The sequence below is a fragment of the Amblyomma maculatum genome, chromosome 1 (genome assembly GCF_055883805.1).
Source record: "Amblyomma maculatum isolate TAMU_Amacu chromosome 1, ASM5588380v1, whole genome shotgun sequence".
In the NCBI taxonomy this organism is placed as follows: Eukaryota; Metazoa; Arthropoda; class Arachnida; order Ixodida; family Ixodidae; genus Amblyomma; species Amblyomma maculatum.
This window is the reverse complement of record NC_139344.1, coordinates 235,046,592-235,060,674: the sequence shown is the minus strand read 5'-3', so window position 1 is coordinate 235,060,674 and position 14,083 is coordinate 235,046,592. Positions and strand designations below refer to the sequence as shown.

The 14,083-nt window shown below is 47.1% G+C and overlaps 1 pseudogene across 1 annotated transcript in view; it reads left to right on the top strand.

Annotated features, from left to right (window-relative positions):
* Positions 1-14,083, top strand: part of LOC146205921 (paired box protein Pax-1 pseudogene) — a 48,644-nt pseudogene that overhangs the window by 10,655 nt on the left and 23,906 nt on the right. The window contains exon 2 of the transcript XR_014708369.1: positions 11,963-12,223. The product of XR_014708369.1 is annotated as a paired box protein Pax-1 pseudogene (transcript). The remainder of the gene's footprint in view (positions 1-11,962; positions 12,224-14,083) is intronic.

Below are 14,083 nucleotides of genomic sequence, written 5' to 3'. Positions count from 1 at the left end.
ATAAAATGGCTGGCACGCACTACTCGCTTGCCCAGCCAGCCTATAACCAAAAAAAAAAAAAAAAAAGAGCGGCTCGTTGCGGATTCTGTATCGAAAAATCCGCGTTTTATTGAAATGCTTGGGTGAGCAGACCAACACGCTTAGGAAGGATTCACTGCGAATGCAGGAACGCGCCATTGTATTAATGGCTCTGATAGGCAGTTCTGTCATAGTTCCTGCGGTATCTACATTTTTCTGGAGCAGCTCAGTGTGCAAACGAAGGGCAGGGTGGAAGCGGACTCGAGCATTTTGGAGCACCTCAGGGAGCAGTAGTAATGCCATTTGGGAGCAGCTTAGGAGCAATTAAACAAGAGCTATGGGGCATTACAATATGTTTTCGAAGATGTTTCTAGAATCAAACGCCTTTAATGAATGTAATTTTATATATCAAACATAAAAAAATGTCAATTCAGTCCAATTTTATCAAAGGTTCAATGCTTTGCTTTTTACGCACACATCTCTAACAAGACAAGATAAATGGCCAACACATGTATAGGTGCTTATAATAACACAAGTGACCTCAGGGACACAAATAGGAAGACACCAGTAGCAAAAAAAATACTTGCTTGTGCACATCATAACTGAACAGGAAATTTGACTCCAAGCTTTTGCCAATTTTGACTTGACAGATTCAAACGTTGGCCAGGTCATGTAATGCGATGGCAATATAACCGGTGGCCGCTAAGGGTGACAGAATGGATACTAAAGGAAGACAAGCGTAGGGGGGGTAAGTAAGGTGGGCGGATGAGATTAAGAATTTTGCAGGGACGAAGAAGATGCAGTTGGCACTGGACCGGGTTAATTGAAAGGATATGGGAAAAGATTTTGCCTTGCAGTGGATGTAGCCACGTTGGCGATGATGACGATGGTGATGATTCAAAGGTGGATTCTACCAGAGATGCTCAAAAGCACTGTCAATAGCTTGGAGTTCAAAATTATGTGCGGCACATTATTTCATCCCGTGTATATCCACGTATGCTCATAAGTTCGTGTGCACTGGTCAGCAGTGCCTTCAGGGTTAACAAACGGTACTAACGGGTATTTCATGACGATTGGGTGGGCGCTGTCGAACACAGAGAAGAAAAACACGGGACTGGCGTCTTTTTCACAACTGCTTCACTATACCTCGCCCAATTTTCCTTTCTGGTGAACTCAAGGATAGCATTTTCCTCATTCGGCTTCATTACTTCACTGCCTTCTGCCAGTGGTTCCCGGTTTTCTTGTTCTCGGACGACGCTAGGGCTCGAATTTCAATATGTTGGAGATGGGCCGTGTATGGATTTCCAAGATTTTTAAAACGGCTTGCAGTGATTGGCCCTTTCTTGACAACACCTTCATAATGATATGTCTGATAATAGGCTGAACATGCTTGTTATTGCAAAAAGCCTCGTCGATGAAGTACTTGCTTGTATTCATAGCAGAAACATTAGAGCGACACACGTAGTCCTTTTTCGACAGACAAGTTTTCTAACAGCTCAAGGAAGTTTGCAGGTATCTGATTCGCTCGCTGCTCTCGCTTTTCAAAATTGATTATTCAAAAGGCCGATTGGAGGTGCTATGTTACCTGTACATAGCATTTTATCGCCGTTAATTTCCTCAAATCGCTTGTGGCTCATTTAAAGTTTTCCTGGGGAGAAAATATTTGTTATGCTTTATTATTCTATTAAAATTTGCGAAATCATAGGCCAAGTACAAGATGTATCGTACTACTGTGCTGCCATCGTTTCGACAATGGAAGCCCCCTAGTAGGGATGCGCACTTCGCATATCACTACCCTGCTGTGCTTCTCAAGGCCACTTAATTGGACCGGATCGATCGCATTTTTGGAAGAAATGCAGTGACCCACAAGCGGCAAGAACTATTGCACCAATAAAATTCACGGCAAAATATCGAGACAGCTAGCTTAAAGCAGTTTTGGTGCAGTATTGCGTTTTGCAGCAGAATGGAGCAGGGAAAGCAGTTTGGAGCAGAACGAAGCAAATGGATCAGTACTTCCCCCCTGGAAGGAACATAGTGACACCACAGCAGCAATTCCGAGCTCAGAATCTGAATCCGAATCAGTCTTTGAAATGAGCCTTCCGGTTCATGGAGCATAAAATCTTGTTCCGAAACGTCGACTTGAATGTCGTACATACGAGTTCGCAACCCAACTAAAAACAAACTACTACTTCTTCAGTGTGGACAAAACATTAACCATTAGTGCCGATGAAATCCAACTGGCTTTTACTGCCGAGCAGCTGGGACCCTTGCGGGTGATGAAAGCTCGATGATCAAAGCAAAATCGGCGCTGTAGGCCAGCGAGCGAAGAGCGCTCGCTTCACTCCCGCGGGCTGCAGCCGCTGCCGGTAGCGAAACCGCGCTGCGCAAGACGCCATCTGTGGAAATAATGAATGTCGCGCCACAGTGGCACAACGAGAAAATGGGCTTAAAAGAAAATAGACGCAAAACAGTCGCAAACCGGAAGAGCGCGCCTATCTGATAACGACAAGCAGACTGCCTCAGCTAGACCTTTTTTCACGCGCTCCGCGGTTCGCACCTCACAGTGGTTACGGCGCTCGATTACTGTTCCCAAGGATGCAGGATCGAATCCCGGCCCCGGCGGCCGCTTTTCGATGGAGGCGAAAAGCAAGCGTCCGTGCGCTGTGCGATGTCAGTGCACGTTAAAGAACCCCAGGTGGTCGAAATTTCCGGAGTCCTCCACTACGGCATCTCACATAGCCTGAGCCGCTTTGCGACGTTAAACCCCACAAACCAAACCAAACCAAACCAAACCATTTGACGCCGGCAGCACGTACAAGAGTATGGTAACTCCAGCCTCCGAGTTGAGGAAATTTAAAAGACCTCATCAACTTTCCACGCAATCAATTTCGTTTTAATAACTTCTGGCAGTTACGATAGAATCCGGCCTTAATGGCTTTATGATTTCAGTCTTGTAGGTTAAAATTTATTTTTTTTTTATTTATTTTCAATATTTCAAATGCCCCTGTTAAAGGGTTTTATGTGAAGGGTGGAATTTGGGTAATACAGATGAGCTCTTTAATGAAGTGCTTGAAGTGGACGTGATTGCAATGGCTAACAGCAGTAGCAGGAAGGTCATTGGAGTCTTTTTGCGTCCGTACAAAAAACGAGGAAAGATGAACTGATAGTCGGGATGAAGGTGGGTATACCCGTCTTGTCATAGCTGAGGCGAGAGGAGTGGCGGTGTGCTGATAGAATGGCAGAGTTAGAGGGTATTCATGATAGAATTTATGGAAGATGGAGAGGCGGGTAACTTTGCGACAGTTAATACGGTTGAGGAGGTTATATTTTCGTTTTAAGTTGAGTAGCACTAAACATGAATCAGAAAAAAAAAATTAAAACGCGCCGCACGGTTTTGAACAGATTCCAGTCAGTAAATGTGGTTAACTTGGTAGGGGTCCCAAATAACGCATGCGTATTCGAGCTTAAGTCGAACGAAAGGGCAGTATGTTAATAATTTTACAGAGGGAGGGGATAATCGAAGGCAGCGACGTAAGTATAGCCGAGGACACGGCAAGCTTCATCTGTTAGTGTAGTTATATGATCGGTCCATGAAAGCTCGGCGGATAAGTTCATTCCTAAGTATCTGCAGTAGTTATGGAGCTGAGGTCAGAACCAAGAAGAGTGTATTTCCTAATAGTAGGGGTCTGTCTTCGAAAGAAGGTAAGAAGAGATGATTTCTTAATGTTTAAGGACATTAGCCATTTGTCACACCAGGTCTGAATGTTATCAAGATGAGACTGAAGTGCATTACCATCGGCTATGTTGTTAATAGGGCGATAGACCACGCAGTCATCTGCGAATAAACGGATATTTGAGGAAATGTTATTATGAAGATCATTCATAACTCCTTAACTCCTGCACCACTCCCGTTTCCGCTACCCGACACTGTGGCCATGAAACAGGCTATTCTCCGCCAGGAACTTGCCAACGTCGGCCTCTCCTCCAGCCCCATGCCGCCTCCACCACCATCGCACCCTGTTCCTGCTGCTGCAATCACCAGCCAAGCTCTCCCGCGTCGCTACCTGAGTCGCAATCCTGCAGAGTGGCGCATCTCAGACGACAGGCCAATTTGTTTCATTTGCTGTCGAGCCTGCCACACTTCGCGTTATTGCCGTAGCCGTACCTTCCCCACCCCTCGCTCGTATTAGAACGCTGACCGTCGGTGCTACTATAGACCTCGACGCTTTCCTGCCCAGCCAGAGGAGTCCTGCCTATGAAGGACCTGGACACTTTCTACCTCATTCTGATGAGCTTCGCACCGAAACCGTCCCAACTGCTCGTCGCTCCAGCCAATCTCCACCTCCCCGGGCTCGTCAATCCCGCTCACCGGTACCTCGTCGCAGCTCCTCCCCATCATACACCGGCACCTACTCGGGAAACTAGCGAGTGCAGCGCCCGGGAGTGATGCTGCATTACCAACCCGGACTACCAACTCGGTATTGATTATTGACCCCCACAACTAGACGTAACCTCATTGATATTCTTGTGGACGGAGTCCCAGTTTCTGCCCTTATTGCCACTGGCACCCACATTTCTGTCCTCAGTTTCTCGCTCCGCCGACGCCTCAAGAACGTCCTCACACCCTTCACTTAATCTACCGTTCGTGTTGCGGATGGCGACACAGCTACTCTGACTGGTATGTGTACTGCACGAATTAGCATTGCCGGCCGCCACATCCCTGTGTTATTTACAGCCCTCACCCGTTGCCCTCAAGACGTTATATTAGGCCTCGACTTTTTAACTGCACACTCAACTCTCATTCACTGTTCTTCTGAAATTCTTCATCTAGACCTGTCCGTCTGTCCTGACGAACAAGCTCATGATACTTCCCCATCACTCTCCGGTTTTAAACAACAACTGTTATCCGTATTATCGCAATAGTGTAACACAACTTTCAAACAAGTTTTTCACTTTATATACCCCTTTGCTCAGATTCAATTCATGAGTGTTTTCATATGTCCGTTAAAAAGATGTATCAAATTGAATATAATTTTCAAGTACTTTATTTTAACAATACCTGCTGCGCTTGAAATTTTTGAACTTGTATTGCGTTCTTACTTTTTTCTTTTTACCACATTGTGTTCGCCGATTTTCCCTCTTTTGACTGCGTTTGCTGTACCAATAATATTGTTTATAAGTTTATACATCCATCTATAGGAGGTCCCGATACAGGCTTGAGCTCTGGGACCTCCTTCTGTATTATTTATGTAATACCTGTTTTTATGACTAAACAAACTTTCTTCTGCTTCAAACTTCAACGCTCCGTCTCCGCTCCGCTGAATTTACTCGCCTGCCACCTGAAGCTGCTGTGTATGTGCTCATGCCGCCTTTTCCCTCCGTTTCTGATGGCGACTGTGAGTCGGGGGAGGTGGTGAAGGGTGGCTGTTCCTGGCCCTACGGGGCTGGGACTGGTAGGTCAACGCTGCTTGCGGCGGGGGCTAGCCTGCCACCGAACTTTTATCTGTTGTAGACCGTCATTGCGCCCGCCACCGCTTAGGTGGTGGACGATGGCTGTCGCGGCGCGCGACTTTCTCTTCCTCTTCTTTTTCTTTCTTTCTCAACTTTCTGTATTCTGTCCGCACGAGGCAGCGCAGTTGGCTCAGCTACAGAGCCAGTAGCAGGCCCGTGCATTTTCTTTTCCTTTTTCCTAGAGCCACAACTTGATGGCGACTGCGTTGTTTCCCTCTTAACTGACGTGATTCTGCAGCGTAGCATAGCTCTCCCTCACGTATCGTGCACGTGGCCAATAACCACACTTATATTCCAGTCCTGAACTTCAGCTTTTTTGTGAAAGTTCCTCCTGAAGGTACTTCTCTCGCCGAACTGACCCCACTGTCTGAATGTGTCTGCAATTTTGCATGACCCTACTGCTGGTGTGTCGACACGACCTGCACCGTACCCGCCTCCGGAGTCCCGCATGTCAGGAATCATTGCTCCTGCCTGACTTGTGTCCTGATCGTGCTCGAGCACTTACGAGCCTTCTGACTTCGTATAGTGACGTTTTTTATTTTGGTGACCGACCCTTGGAACAAACGTCCCTCGTTACTCATCGCATCGATACCGGAGACGCCAGCCCAATTCACAGAAGACCTTACCGAGTGAGTCGCCATTTCTAAACGTCGCGTCATACAAGATGAAATGGACAAGATATTGGCAAGAAATATTTTAGAGCCTTCGAGCAGCCCCTGGGCGTCACCTGTCGTGCTTGTTAAAATGAAGGACAATACCTCGAGGTTCTGCGTTGATTAACGACATCTCAACAAAGTTACAAAGAAGGACGTTTACCCACTCCCCAGGGTAGATGATACCCTCGACTGCTTGTACGGTGCCATCTATTTCTCTTCTATTGATCTTCGTTTCGGTTATTGGAAGACCGCTGTTGATTAACGGGACCGAGAGAAGACCGCCTTCGTCCCTCCCGATAGCTTGTACCAATTCAAGGTGATGCTTTTTGGCCTGTATAATGCGCCCGCTGCATTCAAGCGTATGATACTCTCTTCTACGTGGTTTCAAATAGACTATGTGCTTATGGTATCTCGATGACGTCATTGTCTTTTCTTCGGTCTTCGAAGGCCATCTTCACCGCCTTGATGCCATTCTTGGAGTCTTCCGAAGAGCTGGCCTTCAACGGAATTCGAAGAAGTTTTGCTTCGGCCGACGTGAACTTAAGGTGCTCGAACACTTGGTCGAGGCCCGCGGCGTTCAACCCGACCCCGACAAAATTCGTGCTTTAGATGCATTTTCTACACCCCGCTGTACCAGTGACGTTCGTAGTTTTCTTGGTCTTTGCTCGTATTTTCGGCAGTTTACACCCATCTTTGCTGAGACGGCTCGTCCACTCGCCACTCTTCTGAAGAACGACTTCCATTTTGCTGGGGCCCAGAACAATCTCAAGCTTTTTCTGCGCTCATAGCAACCCTCACCAAGCCACCCGTCCTCGCACGCTTCAACCCCTCAGTACCAACGGAGGTGCGCATCGGCGCCAGTCGTCTCGGTATTGGTGCCATTCTCGCCCAACGGCAGACGGGTCGCACTCGCGTCATTTCTTACACCAGTCGCCTCCTTTCTGCGGCTGAGCGAAATTATTCGATCACAGAACGTGAGTGTTTAGCCTTCGTGTGGGCCATTACGAAGTTTCGCCCTTACTTGCTTGGCCGCCCGTTCTTCGTCATCACCGATCACCACGCCTTATGTTGGCTTTCTACGTTGAGGGACCCTACTGGTCTCCTCGGGCTTTGGACTCTGTGTCTTCAGGAATACACTTTTTCTGTAGCCCACAAGTCCGGCCGGCTGCACACTGATGCCGATTGCCTGTCCCTCAACCCGGTAGATCCGCCGCCTGAAATTGAGTGGGACGATGACACATGTGTGTTGTCCATCTCTGACCCTTTAAACATTCGCCATGAGAAGCGCTTAGATCCCAAGCTTTGCGGCATTATCAACCGCCTCAGCACTGATCACCCTGACGCTCCCCTTGCTTTGTTTGTGCTCTACAACGGCACTTTATACCGGCGGAATCTGCGACCAGATGGCGTTGAGCTTCTGCTCGTAGTCCCCGACCACCTGCGTGCCATCGTTCTTCAGCAGCTGCCCGGCGCGCCCACTGCGGGTCATCTTGGCGTATTTCATACGTACGGCAGCCAGGCCTCTCGCTCTGTTCATCGTTACGTGGCTTCATGTGACAAGTGTCAGCGACAAAAGAAGCCCTCGGTTGTGCCTGCTGGATCCCTACAGCCGATCGACATCCCAATAAACCCGTTTTCACAAGTTGGCCTTGATCTCCTCGGGCCTTTCCCTCTGTCTGCTTCGGGGAATAAATGAATTGCGGTGGGCACGGACTATACTACGTACTATGCCGTTACACGAGCGATACCAGCCAGCTGTGCAACTGACATGGCTGCGTTTCTCCCCCACAACGTTATCCTGCTCCACTGTGCTCCACGCCAGCTGCTCACTGACCGTGACTGTTGCTTTCTTGCTCGAGTAGTCGAAGAAATTATCCGATACTGCTCCATTAAGCACTATTTCACCACCGCTTCCCATCCACAAACGAGCAGCCTCACCGAAAGCCTCAACCGCGGACATGCTGTCAATGTACGTATCGGCTGATGACCGTAATTGGGATATTATTTTACCATTTGTAACCTTCGCGTAAATTCCTCCCGTCACAATGCAATGGTCTACTCGCCCTTCTATCTTTTGTTCGGCCGCGACCCTTCACTTCCATTTGACAGCTAGCGTACTGCCTCCCACCGCTAATGCAAGTTCCTATGTTCGTGACGCCATATCCCGAGCTGACGCCACCCGTGTTATTGCTCGCTGCCGACTGGTTTCCTTCTAAAACTCTCAAAAACGTCGTCATGATTCTCGTTATCGGGATGTTCACTACTCTTCGGGCTCTCTCGTCTTGCTATGGACTCCCGCTGGCAGATTTGGGCTCTGTGAGAAGCTCTTGCCGCGCTACACAGGCCCCTACCCTGTTTTACGGCCAGTCACACCCGTGACTACGAGATCACTCTTGCGCACCCACCCCGACAGTTCGTTACGCTCCACGTACTTACTGAAATCGTTCATGTCGCCCGCATGAAGCCGTACTATTCCAGCTGTAGTTCCCCGACAGCGTACACACCGGGAATGTGCTTTTTCTTTTCTTGTTTCTTGGGGGGGGGGGGGGGGGGGGGGGGGTAATTTTACGTATATGCTATGGACGAAGTCAACGATCGACAACAGAGAGAGACCAATGGTTGGTGCTTGCCCGAACACTCCTCATGGGTATATGTGCCATTATCTGAGGGCACAACAACAACAACTACGCCTGTCATCAGCTGTTGATTTTCGTGTCCTAACCTTCTGCCACGTATCTACAAAGAATAGAAGAGGTCCTAGAACAGTGTCTTGCGGTATTCCGGGAACAACGGGGGATAAAGGTGAAGAGTCATTATTAGTGCACACGAACTGGTGGCGGTTGGTTAAAAAGTCTCGTATCCACTTGAAAATTAGATTGTTGCCAGACAGAGATGAAAGCTTTATAAATAGACGTTCGTGGGGCACTTTACCAAATGCTTTTTCGAAACCCACAACAAGGCGCCGACCGGGATGTTGGTGTCAAGATTAGAGCTTTATATTGTTTATAAAGAGAGCTAGCTGGGTGTCCCAAGAGAGCCCCCTGTGGAAACCGTGCTGGTTAGGATGAAAAGGTTAGCATCTGTAAGAAATTTTACGATGCGAGAGTAAATTATGTGTTCCATTAATTTCGAACAGACAGAAAATGGGAGGCTTTTAACGTGCTTAAACCGAGTAGGACGTGCGAAAGCGTTTGCGCGCAGATGGAAGTTGATGATATCGGCGACATGCAATGTACAGCGCACGTGGGGCGATATCTACCATTATTTAGATAATATTTACTACGCGTAATCATGTACAGGAAGTCTATATATACAGGCTACTTACAAAGAGCTTAACTATTGATGAACTGCGCTATCTTCACAGAATAGACAACTAAAAGGACGAAAAATAAACACCGCGTCAATAGCAGAGTAATTTCCCTCATAAAAAACTTACCAAGAGCACTGCGGAATCTTCACTGGAGAAATGCGAAAGGCTGAGCGTTGCTGTTGCACACGGTATATCGCGCGCCCCTTTTATAGCTTTGCTAGCAAGGCTAGGGCCCGTACCGCACAGTGGAAATTTCTTTTCCTTGCCACGCAACTCGTTTAAATGCTCCTGCAAATGTGTGGAATTGGACGTTACACCGTGGCTCCTGTCGCGTGACATTGCTTGGTGCGCGCTCGTTGTGGCGCTTTGTGGGATTGGCGGTATGGTGTCGCTCGTCGTCGCGCCCCCATGTTGGCATGGAAACGGCAAAAACGCTAGACAAGGAGAATACATCTCGCGGACAGATCTCGCGCACACGAGATTTTCACCATGAGGCAAGAAAGAATTTTTACTTAATATCCTTTAGTTGTGACATCATTCGGCTGAAATGAATTCTGGGTGAAGCAACAGGTTCAATGTTGCAATGTAATATGTGCTACCAGATTCCTACTCTCTTCCCACGAGAAATTCTTGGGTTCGAATCCACTCTGCAGTGATTTCTTTTTTTAACGTGAAAGCGGACATGCAAGAGTTTATATGATTTTACTGGGCTCTATCCGGGTTTAACCTGGTTATACCGATGACATCGTGTCAAAGAATCGTTTGAGTGACCAACGCGAGGACATGTGGACTGTGACGTCACCATCTGTCGGGCCAATTAGAAATCAAGCACAAGCAAGATATTTGCTTGGTTGCGACGACCATATGAGCGCTTTCGACCTAAAATATTTTTCTTGTGCTTGATTAGGCCCCGTTGCAGTGGTGCAGTGGGTAAGACGCCCGACTACTGTGCCGAAGTACCCGGGTTCGATCGTGACCCCCGGCGGCTACGTTTCGATGCAAGCGAAACGAAGAGACGTTAATGTGCTGTGCGATGTTAATACATGTTAAAGATCCCTAGGTAGTCGAAATTACTCCTTAGCCTTCCACTATGGCTTCTCATTTCACTTTTACTCCCTCATTTCTCGCTTCCCTTGCGGCGCGGTTCAGGTGTCTACAGGAACAAGTATGGCAAATACTGTGCTAATTATTGTGCTTGATTAAAAAAAGATGCAAGGCGAATCTTTTCCTGCTTTTCGTCAAAGCTGGCTTCACTGTAGACTTGATCTTTATGCTGTGAAGCTACCTCAACTGTCGTTTCGGTGATCATGCTTGCTCTTCCCAACATACAACGAAAGACAAAGGCGTACATCTGTTAAGATGTTATCCCAAAACATATGTTGCCCTATTCAAAATAGTCTATAATATTAGGTTCTGCAAGATTGATTTACCTAAATACTATAGTGAGTGCGCCTCCACTTCTCCATTGCTGTCGACGCGTCTTTCGTCTTCTCTTATCAAATCCTGCTCTCTAAGCAACTATGAAACGAAGTTTTCAAGTGATACACGTAATAAAAGTGATATACTCAAGCAGAATTCTTTATTCCTGTTTAAAGGCCTCAAAGCATACTTTGCATAATAAGAGAGCGAACACGGGCTGTTTGGTGTACCTGTTGACGATAAGGATGAAACAGCGCTACAAGACAGAAAAAAACAAAGCAAGACAAAGAAAGCGAGACAAAGTCGCTCTCTTGTCCCCTATGCTTAGCGCTATTTCATCCATGTCTTATACTCTTCATAAACGCTGCCATTTAAACAGCTGTGCATTAGACTGAAGTCAAAGGAAGTCGCGTATTTAGGGGAAAGCAACTGCACCCTGTGAGGCTGAAAAAATAAAAAAAAAAACGTTACCGGCAAATAAGGCTAAATACAGCATTTTACTAAACTACCTTAAAACTTTCCGCGTCTATTGAGAGGTATCAGTTACAGGGAATTAGACAAGAAGCGATTCCCGAATACGAAAGCTTCATACGTTAGTAGAAGCGCTGTTGTCCCTTGACGTTCTTGTGGATCTGGTTCTCCTATGAAATCTTTTATATCCAGTTCTGCTGCTTACATTCGTGTTCTTTGCGAAAATTGCCTGAGGGCCTATATTTCAAGAAAATTCCACCCCGTCACATTGTCACCTTCCTTCAGTTAGGTGCCGCGAACTTGTGAAATGCTGTGGTTTACAAAGAAAAGGACGTTGCTGCATTCTCGTGCAGGAAAGAAAATAAAGAGCCGTAGAATGCGTGGGAACTCTCAATGCAAGTATATTAAAAACAAAATTCTTTGCTACCCAATTCTTGGCCGATCCCCCTCTGTGGGTATGTGCCATAAGTTATTTGGACAACAACAACAACAACAACAACAACTCTCAATTCTTCCCGTATTCGGCGCGTTAATGTACCGCACAGAGGAAGAGATGAAATTGTAACCCTCTTCGCAGGCGTGGCGCCACGCGGAGGTGTCGCTGTGCGGAACGGTGGGGAGGCGTCGTCAGCCAGCTGCGGCGGCGTCAACCAGCTGGGCGGCAGCTTCGCCAACGGAAAGCCGCTGCCCTTCCACGTTCGTCTGCGAATCCTGGAGCTGGCCCTGTTCGGCTATCGGCCGTGCGATATCTCCCGCCAGCTGCTCGTCTCCCACGGATGCGTCTCCAAGATTCTGGCGCGCTTCACTGAGACCGGATCCATCCTGCCTGGAGCCATCGGTAACCGTTTCTTTACGTTCCATGCTGCGATATACCTTAAGCTAAGATGCGGATATGAGATTTGTAGCGCCACTGAATCAGCTCGCATCGGCATCATCCGCATAATCAGCTTAATCATCGTGTACTGCACGGCAAAGGCCCCGTACTCCTCCAAATAACCTTGTCCTGCATGTGCCAGCTGCAGCATACCTTATACTCGCAAACTTCATCTCATCCTCCCGCCTGTGTCTCTGACGCCCCGTGCTAGGCCTGCCCCCTAGTACTCTCTGCTACCATAAAATGTTGATCCGTTATCTTGTCTTCACACTATATGCCCTATGCCATGTTCATTTATTGTTCTTGGTTTCGACTAGGATGTCATTAATTTGCATTTGTTCCCTTACATGCACTCCTCTCTTTCTCTTAAAGTTCCATCTATTGTTTTCTTTTCCAAAGCCCGCTGCGCAGTTCCTATTTGAACTCTTTTAGACGCCATTTATCGTTTATATAGCTGTAGTAATCCCGATCCCGCCAACCCGAAGAGGTAGACGAAGTGGAGCCGGAGCCTTGTTAGCACTGCACTGTTGGTTCGAACGCTACCCCCGTCGCTTTGGTTTGCGGACGTTGCCTACGGTCTTGGTGCTCCAATAAACACATTACATAGCAAATAAATATTTTCCCACCTAAGCAACATATTTAGGCCTTAAGAAACGCAATGTTTTGCACAAACTGTCCTGTAGATAACAAAAATAGCAACGTCGAGATGTCGAAGTATGTGATAATAATTTCTGTTTTCAAGGTGCGCAGTACGCTTGAAATGGCAGAAAAGAGCTGATGTTACATCTCGAGGCAAAGTTCACCTGTACCGAAATAGCAACAATGTGCCACTCTGGCTCTTTTGCACAAAATGTTTTTTCTTTTTTTTTTTTTTTTTTTTTTACTGCATATAAGGCTTAAAGAAACTACATTTTTTGCGACGAAAAATATGCGAAGTTCACCTGAAACAAACGAATCACTGCTTGGTGCAGCCAGTTCTAAGACAAAGCTGCGAGTTCGCTTTGTATTCATGCAGTTGTATGCGTAGCGTTCAACCTTTTTCATTAGCCTTCACGTTTGTGCCCACAGGTGTCCATAGCCAAGATAACAGCTGTGATATAATTTCTCTTGAGGAAAACTAGCAAACTGCTATTGATGATTCGAGAACACATCACGAGAGCGAAATCACTCTGCTACCGGTGGTATCGACCGATTATCGCAAGTAATCCCCTCGTGCCTGCTGGCGGAACAACGCGGGGTATGACCGATGAAAGGAGGTTCCCCACCGGTCGTCGCCACTGGTTGGCTCCTTTAAGGGGCATCTGTCGTTACTTTCTTTTTCTTTTAGTTCGTCTCCTTACCAGACACCCACACCCTTTCTGACTGATATCTGATCACTTTTTTCACACTTGAAGGATTATGGTCACTCAGGCCACAACTGCTTAACTTCCGCTCTTATCAATTGTTGACGGAATGACAGCTTTGTTTCGAATGAAGGCATTTCAAACGATATGCGACATCTTGTCGCATATATTTCTAACGTCTGTCGTACTGCTAAGCGGTCACAAAACCATCGAACTAAGAAAATAGCATTCACGGCTGCGACGCCTACAGGCGCATCTTGAGGCGCTGCGGATAGCAATGCGCTACAAAAATATCAGGTGGCAGAAAAATTCTGAACAAGTGATTCACAGTAGAGGCTCTGAATTGGTAGCTGATTGCCGCCGTACATTTCCACTTCCTTTTTACACAAGATCCAGTTGCATTGCTGTCAAGTGATATCAAACATTGAATGAAATCCTAAAACTGCGAAGTCCACAGTTCGCAGTTGCGCTTTTTCCTACG